Below are 18,665 nucleotides of genomic sequence, written 5' to 3' on the forward strand. Positions count from 1 at the left end.
AGTGGTGCCATGGTATCAGTTACGTCTACCTGAGAGGGCAGACGGGACTTCGGTTTAACGTATCATCTGAACGATGGCATTTCTGACAGTGCAGCACTCCCTCATTACTACACTGTAATGTCAGCCTAGATTTTGTGCTCAAGTCTCTGGAGTGGGACTTGAACCCATGACCTTCTGACTCAGAGGTGAAAGTGCTGCCACTGAGACACGGCTGACAGGAAACTCTTATGGCCACTATTTTAACTGGTTATTAAAACAATGGTCAGTGGAATCTAATACAGATGTGTTAATCATTTGTGTGCTACAATCACACAGCACAATTTCACCTCATAAAGATTTTTTCACACAACTTTCAAAATATTTGCAACTTTGAAGGATTGTCACATGAGGCATTTACACCAGAAGTAAACCCTACATGGTTTTTACAGGTGTAATGTATTTTTAATATGATGAATGACTTTACAATATTTTCTGGAAGTTAGAAAGTTTATTCAAAAACTCTGCAGTCCCTCAGCTCTTGGGATCAATGATATTTTCTTTACTGAAGTCTTATCCTGCAAGAGCAGCTATACATTGTCCCTTGCCACCTTCATTATTCTTCAATCTTCTAAAGTATTGCAATATAAATTTTATCTGTCTGTTTCGTCTTCTCTGTTATTTTTTTGCTTTTCCTATATGTTTTCGTTTGTTGGTATATTGTGACTTTGGTAGGTTGTCAACTAACTCTAGTATTTGTGGTAGTGGTGCAAAGGTTATGCACTTGCACTATTTGTGGAGTTGCTTGCTCATTAATTCAGAATAATTCTTCATTTGTAAAAACACTGGAGAAACAGCACTAGTCTGCATGGACAGTGAAAATGAAAGTGGGCATAAGAACATAAGAAATAGGAGCAGGAGTAGGCCATTTGGCCCTTCGAGCCTGCTCCACCATTCAATGAGATCATGGCTGACCTTCTGCCTCAATTCCATTCACCGGCCTTATCGCCATATCCCTTGATGCCCTTACTAGTCAGAAATCTATCGACTTCTGTTTAGAATATACCCAATGATTGAGCCTCCACAGACCTCTGGGTTAGAGAATTCCAAAGATTCACCACCCTCTGTGTGAAGAAATTTCTTCTCATCTCTACCCTTTATCCTGAGGCTGTGACCGCTGGTTCTAGACTCCCCAGCCAATGGAAACATTCTCCCAGCATCCACCCTATTAAGTCCTGTAATAATTTTGTATGCTTCAATGAGATCCCCTCTCATTCTTCTGAATTCAAGAGAATACAGGCCTAGTTTACTCAATCTCTTCTCATACAAAAGTCCCGCCATCCCACTAATAAATCTCATGAACCTTTGTTGCACTCCCTCAATGGCAATATCCTTCCTTAGGCAAGGAGACCAAAATTGGACACAGTACTCCAGGTGTGGTCTCACCAAGGCCCTATATAATTGGAGTAAGACTTCTTTACGCCTGTAGTCAAGTCCTCTTGTAATGAAGGCCAGCATACCATTTGCCTTCCTAATGGCTTGCTGCACCTGCACATTCACTTTCAGTGACTCATGTACAAGGATACCCAGGTCCCTTTGAGCATTTGCATTCCCCAATCTTTCCCCATTTAGGAAATACTCTGCCTTTCTGTTTTTTCTACAATGTTTTCATGATTCAATATGAACCTGGAGATTTCTTTTTTGAAAAAAAAGCTTTGCACATCAAACCTTAATCTTTTGATTTTGACTCATCTAAGAATGTTTCCCATATTAATGAGGTCAAACAGTGGCACAAATTGGAAGGGGAGGAAAAACCAACAGCTGAGCAATCGAGCTTTTAAGAAGGATAATTCACCTCCAAGAATAGAGATGATTGGGGTGGAGGAGGAGAATAGTCCACAGGGGGTCTATTGAGGAACGCACATGGAGGGTGCCAAAATAAATGGGCTATGTTTCTTCATACACTCTACAAACAATTGTAAGGGGATGAAATTCCTTCTGGTGGGAGGCGCTAACGGGGCGCAAATGGCTTTTGGCCCCCGCGAGGCGCTAACCATGCCTCCCACAAATGTCAATCATCACAGCCCCAGGACATCGCTGCACGGCATTGTCTTAGGCCCAACCATCTTCAGCTGCTTCATCAAGGAACCTCCCTCCAACATAAGGTCAGAAATGGGGATGTTCGCTGATGACTGCACAGTGTTCAGTGCCATGCACAACTCCTCAGATAATGAAGCAGTCCATGCCCACATGCAACAAGACCTGGATGACGTTAAGGCTTGGGCTGATAAGTGGCAGGTAACATTCGTGCCACAGAAGTGCCAGGCAATGACTATCTCCAACAAGTGCGAGTCTAACCACTGCCCCTTGACATTAAATGTCATTACCATCACCGAATCCCCCACCATCAACATCCTGGCGGCCACCATTGACCAGGAACTTAACTGAACTAGCCACATAAATACTGTGGCAACAAGAGCAGGTCAGATATCAGGCATTCTACGGCGAGTATCTCACTCCTGACTCCCCAAAGCCTTTCCACCATCTACAAGGCACAAGTAAGGAGTGTGATGGAATACTCTCCACTTGCCCGGATGAGTGCAGCTCCAACAACACCCAAGGAGCTCGACACCATCCAAGACAAAGCAGCCTGCTTGATTGGTACCTCATCCACTACATTAAACATTCACTCCCTCCACCACTGGTGTACCGTGGCTGCAGTGTGTACCATCTACAAGATGCACTGCAGCAACTCATCAAGGCTTCTTCGGCAGCACTTCACAAATCCGCAGCCTCTTCCACCTACAAGGACAAGGGCAGCTGACACATGGGAATCCCATCACCTCCAAGTTCCCCTCCAAGTCACACACCATCCTGACTTGGAAGTATATCGCCGATCTTTCATTGTTGCTGGGTCAAAATCCTGGAACTCCCTAAGTAACAGCACTGTGGGAGTACCTTCACCACGCGGACTGCAGCGGTTCAAGAAGGCAGCTCACCACCACCTTCTCAATGGCAATTAGCGATGGGCAATAAAGGCTGGCCTTGCCAGCGACGCCCACATCCCATAAACAAATTTTTTAAAAGCTTGAGTGCCAGGCTGATCGCGTGGCATTCCTTCACCCCGATGCTCCAGCAGATGCAAAAAAAAATGCAGAGCTCGCATTGGGGAACCCTTCCCTTTCATTGTTGCAATGCGTGGCCAGGAGTGGAGCTGCTGAACATTCCATCGGGATATTCCATGCCTCTAGCACACCAAAATGCAAGTTGAGCACTTGATTTAGTGCTCCACTTCACTCTTGAAGCAAAAATTGGAAATTTCTCAAATGTTTGAAAAGGTTAGCACCTGGTGCTCACTTTTCAAACATTTTTGACTTAGTTCAAAATCGACTCCCAGGTATATACACTGAGGAATATTTCAACTTTCAGTTACAACATCAGCAGATAAGATGTTGTCGGCTTCTTCACTGATAGCAACCAGCTATGGTCTGAAAACCCCCTCTTTGCCCACCATTCAACTGCAGGTGCTGTCAGATTTTAATATTCATAAGAGAATAATGTTCAATGTTCAAACAGATATAGAGTTACACAAAAACTCATCTTGACCTTGATCACCTTATGGCTAGAAGAATGGTGCAAGGGGGAGGGATTCAAATTCCTGGGACATTGGAAGCGGTTCTGGGGGAGGTGGGACCACTACAAACTGGATGGTTTGCACCTGGGCAGGACTGGGGCCGATGTCCTAGGGGGAGTGTTTGCTAGTGCTATTGTGGAGGGTTTAAACTAAAATGGCAGGAGGTTGGGAACCTGTGCAGGGAGACAGAGGAATGGTAAGCAAGGATAGAATCAAAAGACAGGAAGGAGAAAAGCAAAAGTGGAAGTCAGAGAAATCAAGTGTGTAAATCAAACATGGCCACAGTAAACAATGGCCCAGAAATTGGTGTTGGGGGCTTCCCGCGGGTGCAAGCCCCCGACCTACACTTACATAGCGCGCCGACAGTTGATGCCTAGCCCTGCATGGATTTCCTGTCAGTGGCCCGGTTCAGCTCCCGGCGCGCTGTGTTTGCATGATCCAGTGGCATAGTTAGTTCGATGAGCCAGCTGGGATCACGTGAGCACTGGGCAGCCAATCGGAGGTTGCAAAAGTTCATTCATGAGTTTGATAGTAAGAACTGTCAAACTCATGAAAACTCCGGGTGCCCAAAACAGTACTTAAACTTCAAATAAAAGTTTTTTAAAATGCCACTAATTAAATGAACTATTCATAACTGTAAAAAACTAATTTAAACAATTATTCAAATTTTTGAAAAAAATAATTTTTTAACAAATCGGGTCTAAAAATACACTTACCTTACTGTAAAGTCTTTAAAAATAATAAACCTGTGGAAAAAATGTTCTAACTTTTATTGATAGACCACTTACCTTTTAAAACTAAGTACTCACGTCTGCTTTTTTCTCGCGTAAAAACTGGAGGCCTTATCGCACGGGCAACCCGGTAAAAAAAAAGGAATTTCAGCACGCACGCGCAGACTCCTGCGCGCGCACGTTCCACCTCTGAACCCCTTGGTTCAGAGGAAAGGAAATGCCGGTTTTCCGCGCATTCGCTGTGTATGCTGAAAACCGGCACTTCCATCGGGCCCACGCGTGAGTACACGGTGCTTACTCACGTGTTGGGACCCGAATTACTGGGCCATTCATTCTAAAAGGTCTAAGAGTGTTAAAAAAACAAACCTGAAGGCTTTGTGTCTTAATGCAAGGAAAATTCATAATAAGGTGGATGAATTAGCTGCACAAGTAGATGTAAACAGATATGATATAATTGGGATTACGGAGACATGGCTCCAGGCTGACCAAGGCTAGCAATTAAAAATCCAGGGGTTTTCAATATTCAGGAAGAACAGGCAAAAAGGAAAATGTGGTGGGGTAGCATTGCTGGTTAAAGAGGAGATTAACACAATAGTAAGGAAGGATATTAGCTCTGATGATGTGGAATCTGTATGGGTAGAGCTGAGAAATACCATGGGGCAGAAAATGTTAGTGGGAGTTGTATACAGACCCCCAAACAGTAATGCTGAGGGTGGGGATGGCATTAAATGGGGAATTATAGATGTGTGCAATAAGGGCACAGCAGTTATCATGGGTGACTTTAATGTACATATAGATTGGGCTAACCAAATTAGTAACAATACTGTGGAAGAGGAATTCCGAGAATGCATACAGGATGGTTTCCTGGACCAATATTTTGAGGAACCAACTAGAGATCAGGCCATCTTAGTTTGGGTATTATGTAATGAGAAAGGATTAATTGGCAATCTTGTTGTGCAAGGCCCCTTGGGGAGGAGCGATCATAATATGATAGAATTCTTAATTAAGCTGGAGAGTGAAATAGTTGATTCAGAGACTTGGGTACTGAATTTAAATAAAGGAAACTATGATGGTATCAGGTGCGAGTTGGCTAGGACGGATTGGGGAATGTTACTTAAAGGGTTGACGATGAATAGGCAAAGCCAAACATTTAAAGATCGCATGGATGAACGACAGAATTTGTTCATCCCTGTTTGACGTAAAAATAAAACAAAAAAGGTGACTCAACATTGGCTAACAAGGGAAATTAGGGATACGATAAGATCCGAGGAGAGGACATATATTTTGGCCAGAAAAAGCAGCCAACATGAGGATTGGGAGCAGTTTAGGATTCAGCAAAGGAGGACAAAGGGATTAATTAAAAGGGGGAGCAAGCTTGCAGGGAACATAAAAACTGACTATAAAAGCTTCTATAGATATGTGAAGAGAAAAAGATTGGTAAAGTCAAGCGTAGGTCCCTTGCAGTCAGAATCAGGGGAATTTATAATGGGGAACAAAGACTTGGCTGACCAATTAAATACATACTTTGGTTCTGTCTTCAAAAAGGAGGACACAAATAAACTCTCAGAGATGTTGGGGAACATAGGGTCTAATGAGAGGGAGGAACTGAATCAAATTAGTACTTGTAAGGAAATGGTGTTAAGGAAATTGACGGGATTGAAGGCCAATAAATCGCCAGGGCCTGATAATCTACATCCTAGGGTACTTAAGGAAGTTGCCCCAGAAATAGTAGATGCATTGCTGGTCATCTTCCAAAATTCCATAGACTCTGGAACAGTTTCCATGGATTGGAGGGTAGCTAATGTAACCCCACTATTTAAAAAAGGTGGTAGAGAAAAAATGGGGAATTATAGACCGGTAAGCCTGACATCGGCAGTGAGGAAAATGCTAGAGTTCATTACAAAAGATGTAATACCAGAGCACTTGGAAAACAGTGACAGGATCAGACAAAGTCAACATGGATTTACAAAAGGTAAATCATGATTGACTAATCTACTGGAATTTTTTGAGGATGTAACTGGTAGAAAAGTTAAGGGAGAACCAGTGGATGTGGTGTATTCGGACTTTCAGAAGGCTTTCAATAAGGTGGCTTAGTAAAGTAATAAAGGATAGTATTCGACTGAAAACAAGGGCATATAAAGTAGCCAAATCTAGTGGGAGGATAGAAGATTGGGAAGCATTTAAAAGCCAGCAAACAATAACTAAAAGATTAATTAAGAAAGGGAAGATAGATTATGAAAGTAAACTAGCAAAAAATATAAAAAGAGATAGCAATAGTTTCTACAGCTATATAAAAAGAAAAAGGGTGGCTAAAGTGAACGTTGGTCCCTTAAAGGATGGGACCGGGAAACTAGTGGTGGGGAACATGGAGATGGCAAAGACGCTGAACAAATATTTTGTATCAGTCTTTACAGTAGAGGACACTAAAAATATCCCAACACTGGACAAACAAGGGGCAATGGGGGGGGGGAGGAGCTAAACACGATTAAAATCACTAAGGAGATCATACTCAGTAAAATAATGGGACTTAAGGCAGATAAATCCCCCGGACCTGATGGCCTACATCCTAGGGTCTTGAGAGAAGGGGCGGAAGGGATTGTGGATGCATTGGTGATCATTTTCCAGAACTCCCTGGACTCAGGAAAGGTCCCGGCAGATTGGAAAACTGCTAATGTAACACTCTTATTTAAGAAGGGAAGTAGACAAAAAGCTGGAAACTATAGACCAGTTAGCCTAACATCTGTGGTTGGCAAAATGTTGGAGTCCATTATTAAGGAAACAGTAACAAAGCATTTGGATAAACATAATTTAATAGGACAGAGTCAGCATGGTATTACGAAGGGGAAGTCATGCTTGACAAATTTGCTCAAATTCTTTGAGGATGTAACATACAGGGTGGATAAAGGAACCAGTGGATGTAGTGTATTTGGACTTCCAAAAGGCATTTGACAAGGTTCCACACAAAAGATTACTGATCAAGATAAAAAAATCACGGGATTGGGGGTAATATACTGGCATGGGTGGAAGATTGGCTATCTAACAGAAAACAAAGAGTTGGGATAAATTGTTCGTTCTTGGGCTGGCAATCAGTAACTAGTGGTGTTCCGCAGGGGTGAGTGCTGGGACCCCAACTCTTTACAATCTATATGAACGATTTGGAGGAAGGGACCGAGTGCTACATATCCAAGTTTGCCGACGATACAAAGATGGGAGGGAAAGCAGTGAGTGAGGAGGACATAAAAAACCTGCAAAAGGGCATAGACAGGCTAAGTGAGTGGGCAGAGATTTGGCAGATGCAATATAATGTTGGAAAGTGTGAGGTTATGCACTTTGGCAGAAAAAATCGAAGAGCAAGTTATTATCTAAATGGAGAGAAACTGCAAAGTGCTACAGTACAAAGGGATCTGGGGGTCCTGGTGCATGAAACACAAAAAGTTAGAATGCAGGTGCAGCAGGTGATCAGGAAGGCCAATGGAATCTTGGCTTTTATTGCAAGGGGGATGGAGTATAAAAACAGGGAAGTTTTGCTGTAGTTATACAGGGTATTGGTGAGGCCACACCTGGAATACTGCTTGCAGTTTTGGTTTCCATATTTAAGAAAAGATATACTTGCTCTCGAGGTGGTTCAGAGAAGGTTCACTCGGTTGATTCCAGAGATGAGAGGGTTGACATATGAGGAAAGGTTGAGTAGGTTGGGACTCTACTCATTGGAGTTCAGAAGAATGAGAGGCGATCTTATCGAAACATAAATGATTGTGAGGGGGCTTGATCGGGTGGATGCGGTGAGGATGTTTCCACTGATGGGTGAGACTAGAACTAGGGAGCATAATCTTAGAATAAGGGGCTGCCCTTTCAAAACTGAGATGAGGAGAAACTTCTTCACTCAGAGGGTAGTAAATCTATGGAATTTGCTACTCCAGAGAGCTGTGGAAGCTGCAACATTAAATAAATGTAAAATGGAGATAGACATTTTCCTAGCAGATAAGGGAATTAGAGGTTATGGGGAGAGGGCAGGGAAGTGGACGTGAGTCTAGATTCAGATCAGCCATGATCCTATTGAATGGTGGAGCAGGCCTGAGGAGCCGTATGGCCTACTCCTGCTCCTATTTCTTATGTTCTTATGTCCCACATAAGAGATTAGCGTGCAAAGTTAAAGCACATGGGATTCGGTGTAAGGTACTGTCTTAGAGAGAAAACTGGTTGGCAGACAGGAAGCAAAGAGTTGAAATAAACGAGTCTTTTTTCCGAGTGGAAGGCAGTAACTAGTGGGGTACCGCAGGGATCGGTGCTAGGACCCCAGTTATTCACAATATATATTAATGATCTAAACAAGGGAACTAGATGTAGTATCTCCAAGTTTGCAGATGGCACAAAGCTGGGCTGGCATGTGTGCAGTGAGGAGGATGCCGAGAAACTCCAGTATGATTTGGACAAGTTGGGTGATTGGACAGATGCATGACAGATGCAGTATAATGTGGATAAATGTGAGGTTATCCACTTTGGTGGCAAAAATAGGAAGGCAGATTATGTTCTCTTATGTTCAGATTTTATTTGGATGATCAGCCACGATCTCATTAAATGGTGGAGCAGGCTCAAGGGGCCGAATGGCCTACTCCTGCTCCTATCTTCTAAGTTTCTATGTTTCTATGGCTGATCATCCAAATTCAGTACCCTGTCCCTGCTTTCTCCCCATATCCCTTGATCCCTTTAGCCTCAAGAAATATATCCAACCCCTTCTTGAATATATTTAATGAATTGGCCTCAACTGCCCTGTGTGGCAGAGAATTCCACAGGTTAACCACTCTCTGGGTGAAGAAATTCCTCCTCATCTCAATCCTAAATGGCTTACCCCTTATCCTTAGACTGTTACCCCTGGTTCTGGACTCCCCCACCATCGCTAACATCCTTCCTGCATCTAGTCAGTCTAGTCCTGTTAGAATTTTATCAGTTTCAATGCAATCACCTCTCATTCTCCTAAACTCTAGCGAGTATAAGCCTATTCGACCCAATCTCTCCTCATATGTCATTCCTGCCATCCCAGGTATCAGTCTGGTGAATCTTCGCTGCACTCTCTCCATGGCAAGAACATCCTTCCTCAGATAAGGTGACCAAAACTGCACACAATACTCAAGGTGTGGTCTCACCAAGGCCCTTTACAACTGCAGCAAGACATCCTCGCTCCTGTACTCGAATCCTCTCGCTATGAAGGCCAACATACCATTTGCCTTCTTAACCGCCTGCTGCACCTGCATGCTTACCTTCAGCGACTGGTGCACAAGGGCGCCCAGGTCTCGTTGCACTTGCCCTTTTCCCAATCTATTGCCATTCAGATAATAATCTGTCTTCCTGCTTTTTTTCCACCGAAGTGGATAACCTCGCATTTATCCACATTGGGCAGATGCATGGCAAATGCAGTATAATCACCCAACCTGACCAAATCATACTGGACTTTCTCGGCATCCTCCTCACAGCACACACGCCCACCCAGCTTTGTGCCATCTACAAACTAGGAGATAGTTCCCTCGTCTAGATCATTTAAATATATTGTGAATAACTGGGGTCCTAGCACCAATCCGTGCGGTACCCCACTAGTCACTGCCTGCCAATCGGAAAAGGACCCGTTTATTCGAAATCTTTGCTTCCTGTCTGCTAACCAGTTCTCTATCCAAGAGAGTACCTTACCCCCAATCCCATGTGCTTTAACTTTGCATAATCTCTTATGCGGGACCTTATCGAAAGTCTTCTGAAAGTCTAAATACACCACATCCACTGGTTCTCCCTTATCTATTCCACCAGTTACAGTCTCAAGAAATTCCAGCAGATTAGTCAAGCATGATTTACCTTTTGTAAATTCATGTTGACTTTGTCCGATCCTGTCACTGTTTTCCAAGTGCTCTGCTACTACATCTTTCATGTACTTTAGCATTTTCCCCACTACCGATGTCAGGCTTACCGGTCTATAGTTCCCCGTTTTCTCTCTACCACCTTTTTTAAATAGTGGGGTTACATTAGCAACCCTCCAATCCATGGGAACCGTTCCAGAGTCTATAGAATTTTGGAAGATGACCAGCACTGCATCTAGTATTTCTAGGGCTACTTGCTTAAGTACCCTAGCATGTAGATTACCAGGCCCTGGGGATTTATTGGCCTTCAATCCCGTCAATTTCCCTAACACCATTTCCCTACAAATACTGATTTCATTCAATTCCTCCCTCTCATTAGACCCTATGTTCCCTGACATCTCTGGGAGGTTATTTGTGTCCTCCTTTGTGAAGACAGAACTAAAGTATGTATTTAATTGGTCCGCCATTTCTTTGTTCCCTATTATAAATTCCCCTGATTCTGACTGTAAGGGACCTATGCTTGACTTCACCAATCTTTTTCTCTTCACATATCTATAGAAGCTTTTACAGTCAGTTTTTATGTTCCCTGCAAGCTTACTCTCATAATCTATTTTCCCCCTCTTAATTAATTCCTTTTTTCCTCCTTTTTCTGAACCCTAAACTGCTCCCAGTCCTCAGGTTTGCTGCTTTTTCTGCCCAAGTTATATGTCCTCTCCTTGCATTTTATGTTATCCCTAATTTCCCTTGTTAGCCACGGTTGAGTCACCTTTTTTGTTCTATTTTTATCCCAAACAGTGATGAATAAATTCTGTAGTTCATCCATGCGATCTTTAAATGTTTGCCATTGCCTATCCACCGTCAACCCTTTAAGTCGTTTTCGTACTTGTCTTCATACTGTTCCCTTTGGGGAACTGTATGAAGTGGTGGAAGGGTATCTGGCCGCAATTAACGCTCCTTCCGTGACCGTAACCATCTTCGTACCAGCCAATAGGGTGGTTAGTCCTATGGCGGGAGGGTTTTACGGGCTCCCACAACCCATACGAGGGGGGGGCCACCCACACCCACGTACGCAAGTATCCCGGCAATAGTACTGAAGACTTGTGCTCCAGAACTAGCTGCGCCCCTAGCCAAGCTGTTCCAGTATAGCTACAACACTGGCATCTACCCGGCAATGTGGAAAATTGCCCAATTATGTCCTGTCTACAAAAAGCAGGACAAATCCGACCCGGCCAATTACCGTCCCATCAGTCTACTCTCAATCATCAGCAAAGTGATGGAAGGTGTCATCGACAGTGCTATCAAGCGGCACTTACTCAGCAATAACCTGCTAACTGACGCCCAGTTTGGGTTCCGCCAGGGCCACTCAGCTCCTGATCTCATTACAGCTTTGGTCCAAACATGGACAAAAGAGCTGAACTCAAGAGGTTAGGTGAGAGTGACTGCCCTTGACATCAAGGCAGCATTTGATCGAGTGTGGCATCAAGGAGCCCTAGCAAAACTGAAGTCAATGAGAATCAAGGGGAAAACTCTCCATTGGTTGGAATCATACCTAGCACAAAGGAAGTTGGCTGTGGTTGTTGGAGGTCATTCATCTCAATCACATGACATCACTGCAGGAGTTCCTCAGGGCAGTGTCCTAGGCCCAACCATCTTCAGCTGTTTCATCAATGACCTTCCCTCCATCATAAGGTCAGAAGTGGGGATGTTCACTGATGATTGCACACTGTTCAGCACCATTCGAGACTCATCAGATACTGACGCAGTCCGTGCCCATATGCAGCAAGACCTGGACAACATTCAGACTTGGGGTGACAAGTGGCAAGTAACATTCGCACCACACAAGTGCCAGGCAATGACCATCTCCAACAAGCGAGACTCTAACCATCTCCCCTTGACATTCAATGATATTACCATCACTGAATCACCCACTATCAACATCCTGGGGGTTACCATTGATCAGAAACTGAACTGGACCAGCCATATAAATACTGTGGCTACAAGAGCAGGCCAGAGGCTGGGAACTCTGCGGCGAGTGTCTCACCTCCTGACTCCCCAAAGCCTTTCCACCATCTACAAGGCACAAGTCAGGAGTGTGATGGAATACTCTCCACTTGCCTGGATGAGTGCAGCTCCAACCACACTCAAGAAGCTTGACATCATTCAGGATAAAGCAGCCCGCTTGATTGGCACTCCATCCACCACCTTCAACATTCACTCCCTCCACCACCGGCGCACTGTGGCTGCATTGTGCACCATCTACAAGATGCACTGCAGCAACTCACCAAAGCTCCTTCAACAGCACCTTCCAAACCCGCGACCTCTACCACTTAGAAGGACAAGGGCAGCAGACGCATGGGAACATCACCACCTACAAGTTCCCCTCCAAGCCACACACCATCCTGACTTGGACCTGTATCACTGTTCCTTCACTGTTGCTGGGCCAAAATCCTGGAACTCCCTTCCTAACAGCATTGTGGGTGTACCTACACCATATGGACTGCAGCGATTCAAGAAGGCGGCTCACCACCATCTTCTCAAGGGCAAATAGGGATGGGCAGTAAACGCAGGCCTAGCCAGCGACGCCCACATCCCATCAATGAATAAAAAAAAAATGTCAACCCAGAATTTAGAGCCGGAGCTCCGACTCCACTTGCCGGGACTGTCTGGAGTGGGGTTCGAAACCCTAAGCCTTCTGGCCCAGCGGCGGGGATGCTACCGCTACGCCAAAGACCCACTCCCACCCTTTACGTAATGTTCCCCAATCCATCCTAGCCAACTCGTGCCTCATACCATCATAGATTCCTTTATTTAAATTCAGGATCCTAGTCTCTGAGTCAACTACTTCACTCTCAAATTTAATGAAGAACTCCTACATATTATGATCGCTCCTCCCCAAGGGGCCTCGCACAACAAGATTGCTAATTAATCCTTTCTCATTACATAATACCCAGCCTAAGATGGCCTGATCTCTAGTTGGTTCCTCGACATATTGGTCCGGGAAACCATCTCGTATACACTCTAGGAATTCCTCCTCCACAGTATTGTTACTAATTTGGTTAGCTCAATTTTATGTAGATTAAAGTCACCCATGATAACTGCTGTGCTCTTACTGCACGGGTCTCTAACTTCCCATTTAATGCCATCCCCAGCCTCCGCATTACTGTTTGGGCATCTGTATACAACTCCCACTAACATTTTCTGCCCCATGGTATTCCTCAGCTCTGCCCATATAGATTCCACCTCATCAGAGCTAATATCCTTCCTTGCTATTGTGCTAATCTCCTCTTCAACCAGCAATGCTACCCCACCTCCTTTTCCTTTTTTCCTGTCCTTCCTGAATATTGAATACGCCTGGATGTTGAATTGCCAGTCTTGGTCACACTGGAGCCATAGCTCCATAATCCCAATAATATCATATCCATTTACATCTTTTTGCACAGCTAATTCATTCACCTTATTACGAATGCTCCTCGCATTAAGACACAAAGCCTTCAGGCTTGATTTTTTAACACTCTTAGTCATTTCAGAATTATTATGTACTGTGGCTCTGTTTGATTTACACCCTTGATTTCTCTGCCTTCCACTTTTGCTTTTCTCCTTCCTGTCTTTTGTTTCTATCCTTGCTTCCCTTTCCTCTGTCTCCCTGCACAGGTTCCCAACCCCCTGCCATTTTAGTTTAAACCCTCCCCAACAGCACTAGCAAACATTCCCCCTAGGACATCGGTTCCGGTCTCACCCAGGTGCAAACCGTCCGGTTTGTACTGGTCCCACCTCCCCCAGAACTGGTTCCAATATCCCAGGAATTTTTATCCCTCCCCCTTGCACCATTCCTCTAGCCACGTATTCATCTGAGATATCCTTCTATTTCTACTCTGACTAGCACGTGGCACTGGTAGCAATCCTGAGATTACTACATTTGAGGTCCTATTTTTTAATTTACCTCCTAACTCCCTATACTCAGCTTTTAGGACCTCATCCCGTTTTTTACCGATATCATTGGTACCTATATGCACCATGACAACTGGCTGTTCACCTTCCCCCTCCAGCCACCCCAAGACATCCTTGACCCTTGCAGCAGGGAGGCAACATACCAACCTGGAGTCTCGTTTGTGGCCACAGAAACACCTATCTATTCCCCTTACAATAGAATCCCCCATCACTATAGCTCTCCCACTCTTTTTCCTCCTGTCCTATGCAGCAGGACCACCCATGCTGCCAAGAAGTTGGCTGCTGCTGCCTTCACCCGATAAGCCATCTCCCTCAAAAATTTCCAAAGTGGTATATCTGTTTGATAGGGGTATGGCCACAGGGGACCCCTGCACTACATGCCTGCCCCTGTTACTTTGCCTGGTGGTTAGCCATTCACTTCCTGCCTGTGCAGCTTTTACCTGCGGTGTGACCAACTCCCTAAACATGCTATCTACGATGTCCTCAGCATCGCAAATGCTCTAGTATGTATCCATTCGCAGCCCCAGCACCGCAATGCAGTCTGTCTGTAGCTGCAGCTGGATACACTTCCTGCACACATGGTCATCAGGGACACAAGAAGTGTCCCTGATTTCCCACATAGTGCAGGAGGAGCATGTCACGGGATCGAGCTGTGCTCCCATGACTTACTCTTTAATTAATTCAAATTAAATTAAATCAATTCAATACCACTAATTACACTACTATTAAATGAGACACTCAAGGGCCCTTGTTTACTACCACTCCCCCCTACACAACAGAAACCCTAGAAACTATAAACCACAAAAATTAAGTTTGGAAAAAAGCAAGAAAGAGAGAAATGCTCACCAACCAATCACTTACCTGCTTTCTGCTGATGTCATACTTCGATTACTTTTTACTTCTCGCTGCTGCCGCCGGTGTGTCTGGGCCGATCTCACTCCCCACTCTTTAACACCTTGGTTTCCACGCTTGGTCTCCAAGCTCAGCCTCCACCTAGGTCCACTCTCGCTGCTGCCGCCAGTGTGTCTAGGCCGCTCTCGCTCCCCGCTCTTTAACTCCTCGGTCTCCATGCTCAGTCTCCACCCAGGGCTGCTCTCACTGCTGCTGCCGGTGAGTCAGGGCTGTTCTCACTCCCCGCTCTTTAACCCCTCGGTCTCCGCACTCAGTCTCCACCCAGGGCCGCTCTCGCTGCTGTCGCCGGTGTGATACTGTTCTCTGCAGCTGCAACCAGGAGTTCCAAAGATTGTGTTGCCTGCCCGGTGCCAGGGTTAAAGACATCTCCTTGCAACTGGAGAAGAACTTGGAGTGGGAGCAGGAGGATCCAGTTGTCGTGGTCAACATAGGAACCAATGATATAGGTAAAACTAGGAATGAGGTTCTACTGAGGGAGTTTGAGGAGCAAGGATCCAAATTAAAAAGCAGAACCTCAAAGGTAATAATCGCTGCATTGTTACCTGAGCCACGCACAAATTGGCATAGGCACAAACAGATTAGAGGTTTAAATGCGTGGCTCAAAGAGTGGTGTGGGAAGAAGGGGTTTCAGTTCTGTAAGATTCGCAAAATTGATATTGTATTAATAAGGGTCAAATGGCAGAAGAGGCCATGATTTTAAAAGACTGTTTTAAAAGAAGCCCAGGAAAAAGGGGCATTCAAAATGGCCACCAGACCCCGTGACCAACTTATTGGGACACTTTAAAATGGTCCCTGCAGTCCTCAGACAGCTTTGTGGATTCAACCCACAGTAGGTTCTGGAAGCCGTTTCTGAGGAAACGAAACTAGACACGTACACTTATACATATAGATTGGATACAGATCCAACCAGATCGGCCTGTAGAGAAAGGCCATCTAAATGTTTACCCAGACAAAGGAAAACAGTTACACATTCATGAGAAGAGCATCAAGGACCCGTTAAGGACATCACCAGGATAATAAAAAAAAGGAAGGTCATTCCAGACCAGAGATGGCCCACTACCGGCCATCAAAGAACAGTTTAAAATATAATAACTACCCCGTTGTGCAACCAGCCTGCCAAAATTAAAACAAAAGAATAACCTGATTTGCCGGGAGATAAGGGCTTCCGCTGAGAAGTATAATTGGGAGACACCCGGGTAGAAAGAAGCTTGAATGAAGGTTATGAGCTGGATCAGTTTATCAGCTTTGGGGAGCTGGGCAGGGAGGGGCTGCTTGGAAGAAGATCAGCGTGGCTCCATCATCGGAGGGGAAGAAGAAGAAAACCAGGCAGCCATCAAGAAGGTAGTTCTAAGTCCGCATCCCACCCCGAGGTAACAGTCGGGAGGTCATCGACCCACCCCGGGCCGTTGACGAGACGAAAAGGGCCGTAGCCCTACCGAAGAGACAAATAAAAACTACAGAAGAAGCTGCAGGAAAATGAGGGCCAGCCCGAGGCTCCTATGACTGGGGTCGAGCAGACGATCCCCGACCCCGCCGACATCCAGGCCAGCCGGTGTCCAGCTGTCCCCGACCCCCACCTCAGGAGAGAAGTGTGGCGCAGCTCGCTGGGGCTCCACGAACCACGTGGAGACAGGACGCCTGAAAGGATCAAAACGCAAGACTTCAAAACTCTGTACTTTTTCTAATTTGACTGGTGAGCATGTTTCTGGCCCTTCACAATCAGATCTAGATAGGATTAAGGGGGTGGGCATTTTGGGTATAATTAACATGAGTTGTTGTCCCTCGATGTTCCGTGTGTTTCCCCATTTTATGATGATCTTTGTAAGGTATAATATGCCTGTATCCATTTTAGTTAGTACTGTATTGTTATGATTTGTTTTTCCCTCCCATGTACCCTCGTATTTGCTTGCATTTGATTTGTTTTTCCTTATGCAATAAAATATCATTTCGTTTCATTAAACCTGGTCTATAAGAGTATTCTCTACATTGTAGTTCCTGCACCTAAGTCCAGTGTCTAGAATCTAAGGGGTGAGTGGGTCGAACCACTCAAGGTTTTTCTGTGCAAAAGAGAGAGAGAGAGAGAGAGAGAGGCCTTTGAGAGAGAGTAACCTCTGCGATCTACAGAATCTCTCTGGAGAGTAAAAAAAAGAAACCCCTTACAGAAAATGGCGACCACGGCAGGACGCTGGCAGCAGGATTGCAATGGTTTAGACCCAGGTTTGAATGGGCGAAATGTTATGGATGAGAGGATAGTGGATTATGTCTTTGGCAAGGTAAATCTCACTAAGCAGTGGATTTCCGATCTCTTACTGGATGGGCATCCGGTGGATGCAGCCATCAGGTGGACAGAGAGCAAAGAGCATAAAAAGTCAGTGGAGAAGGCAGTGTGGCTGATGTGTTACAAGAAACAAGTCCAGATTCTGGACAGAGTAGTTGCAGCACAGGCAGCCAGGGTCACAACCCAGGCAGCAGAGATAGAGGAAAAGGCCATGGGTGGGGAAAAACTCATCACAGCGCTTCACGCGCTGAATCAGGAACGCCAAGTAGTAGCCAGCCAACATCAGGCTAGAATAGAGTGCCTGGAATGCCAGGTTACTGAGGCAAAGATTCAGGAAGCGAGATTACGGGAGAAAAATGCCCGCCTCGCACAACAGCTAAGAGCGCAGGAGGAGAGAGTAGTGGAAGTCAAGGCAGCTTACAAGCTATCCCTTGAACATGGGTTTGAGAGCACAGACCACGGCCCCTGCCAAAAGACCATAGAGGACCTGAGAATGGCCCTGGTTAAGGCAAAAGGCATGGTATGCCTCGTAAGCCCAAAAGCAAGTCAGATTGACTTTTTTCAGGAATCCAAACATCCGGTTCCTTGCGAGGTAGTTATGGCACCAGCCACTGAACCCTCAGCCCCGCCGAGCTATAGCGAGGCTTGGCAAGAACCAGTGGGGGTGTTAAAACAGGAGGTAGCCAAGATGGTACAGGAGGAGGAACAGCCCCTGGTAGCTAAGCTGGAGCCGGCACCAATGTGTCCTGCTCGGCACCAGAGGTTCGGTCCCAACGAGGACAATGGTGATCCCGGACCCAACCTGAACCAACTCGTGGTGCCCTACGCTGCCCCACAACTAAGATCCATGGTGAGCCACCTCCCAAGACTCACAGTAAAGGGAGATCCCTCAGTTCATTTCAGGGACGTAGAGGAAACAGCCGCCATCAATGACTGCGATGATCTTGAACAGGCAAAGATGCTGCTCTTCTCCCTGGATAGCACAATCCTTCAGTGCCTCTCAGACGAGAGTAAGAGGGGACGGAAAGGGTATACGGATCTCAGGGATGAGGTCTTGGAGGTTATGGGAGTAGACGACGGTAATCCGTTCCAACGGGTGGAAGGGACTGTGCAGCTAACTGGAGAACCCCCACGGGTTTTTGCAGAAAGGCTGTGGCCAGTGTATCGACGCAGTTGTCCGGGCACGCCAGAACGGGTTGGAATGAGCGCCGAACAGCGGGTTCATTGGCTCCGTTGCTTGGTTGCTAACAGCTTGCCACAGATACAGGCCTTAGCCAGGTCCTGGTTTGACCCCCAAGGTCCCGGCATCACGGAGGAGATGGTGCTCCGCCAGCTCACCGTAG

Source organism: Somniosus microcephalus, chromosome 10 (genome assembly GCF_052327205.1).
Source record: "Somniosus microcephalus isolate GS21.2 chromosome 10, FLI_Smic_1.0, whole genome shotgun sequence".
Classification (NCBI taxonomy): Eukaryota; Metazoa; Chordata; class Chondrichthyes; order Squaliformes; family Somniosidae; genus Somniosus; species Somniosus microcephalus.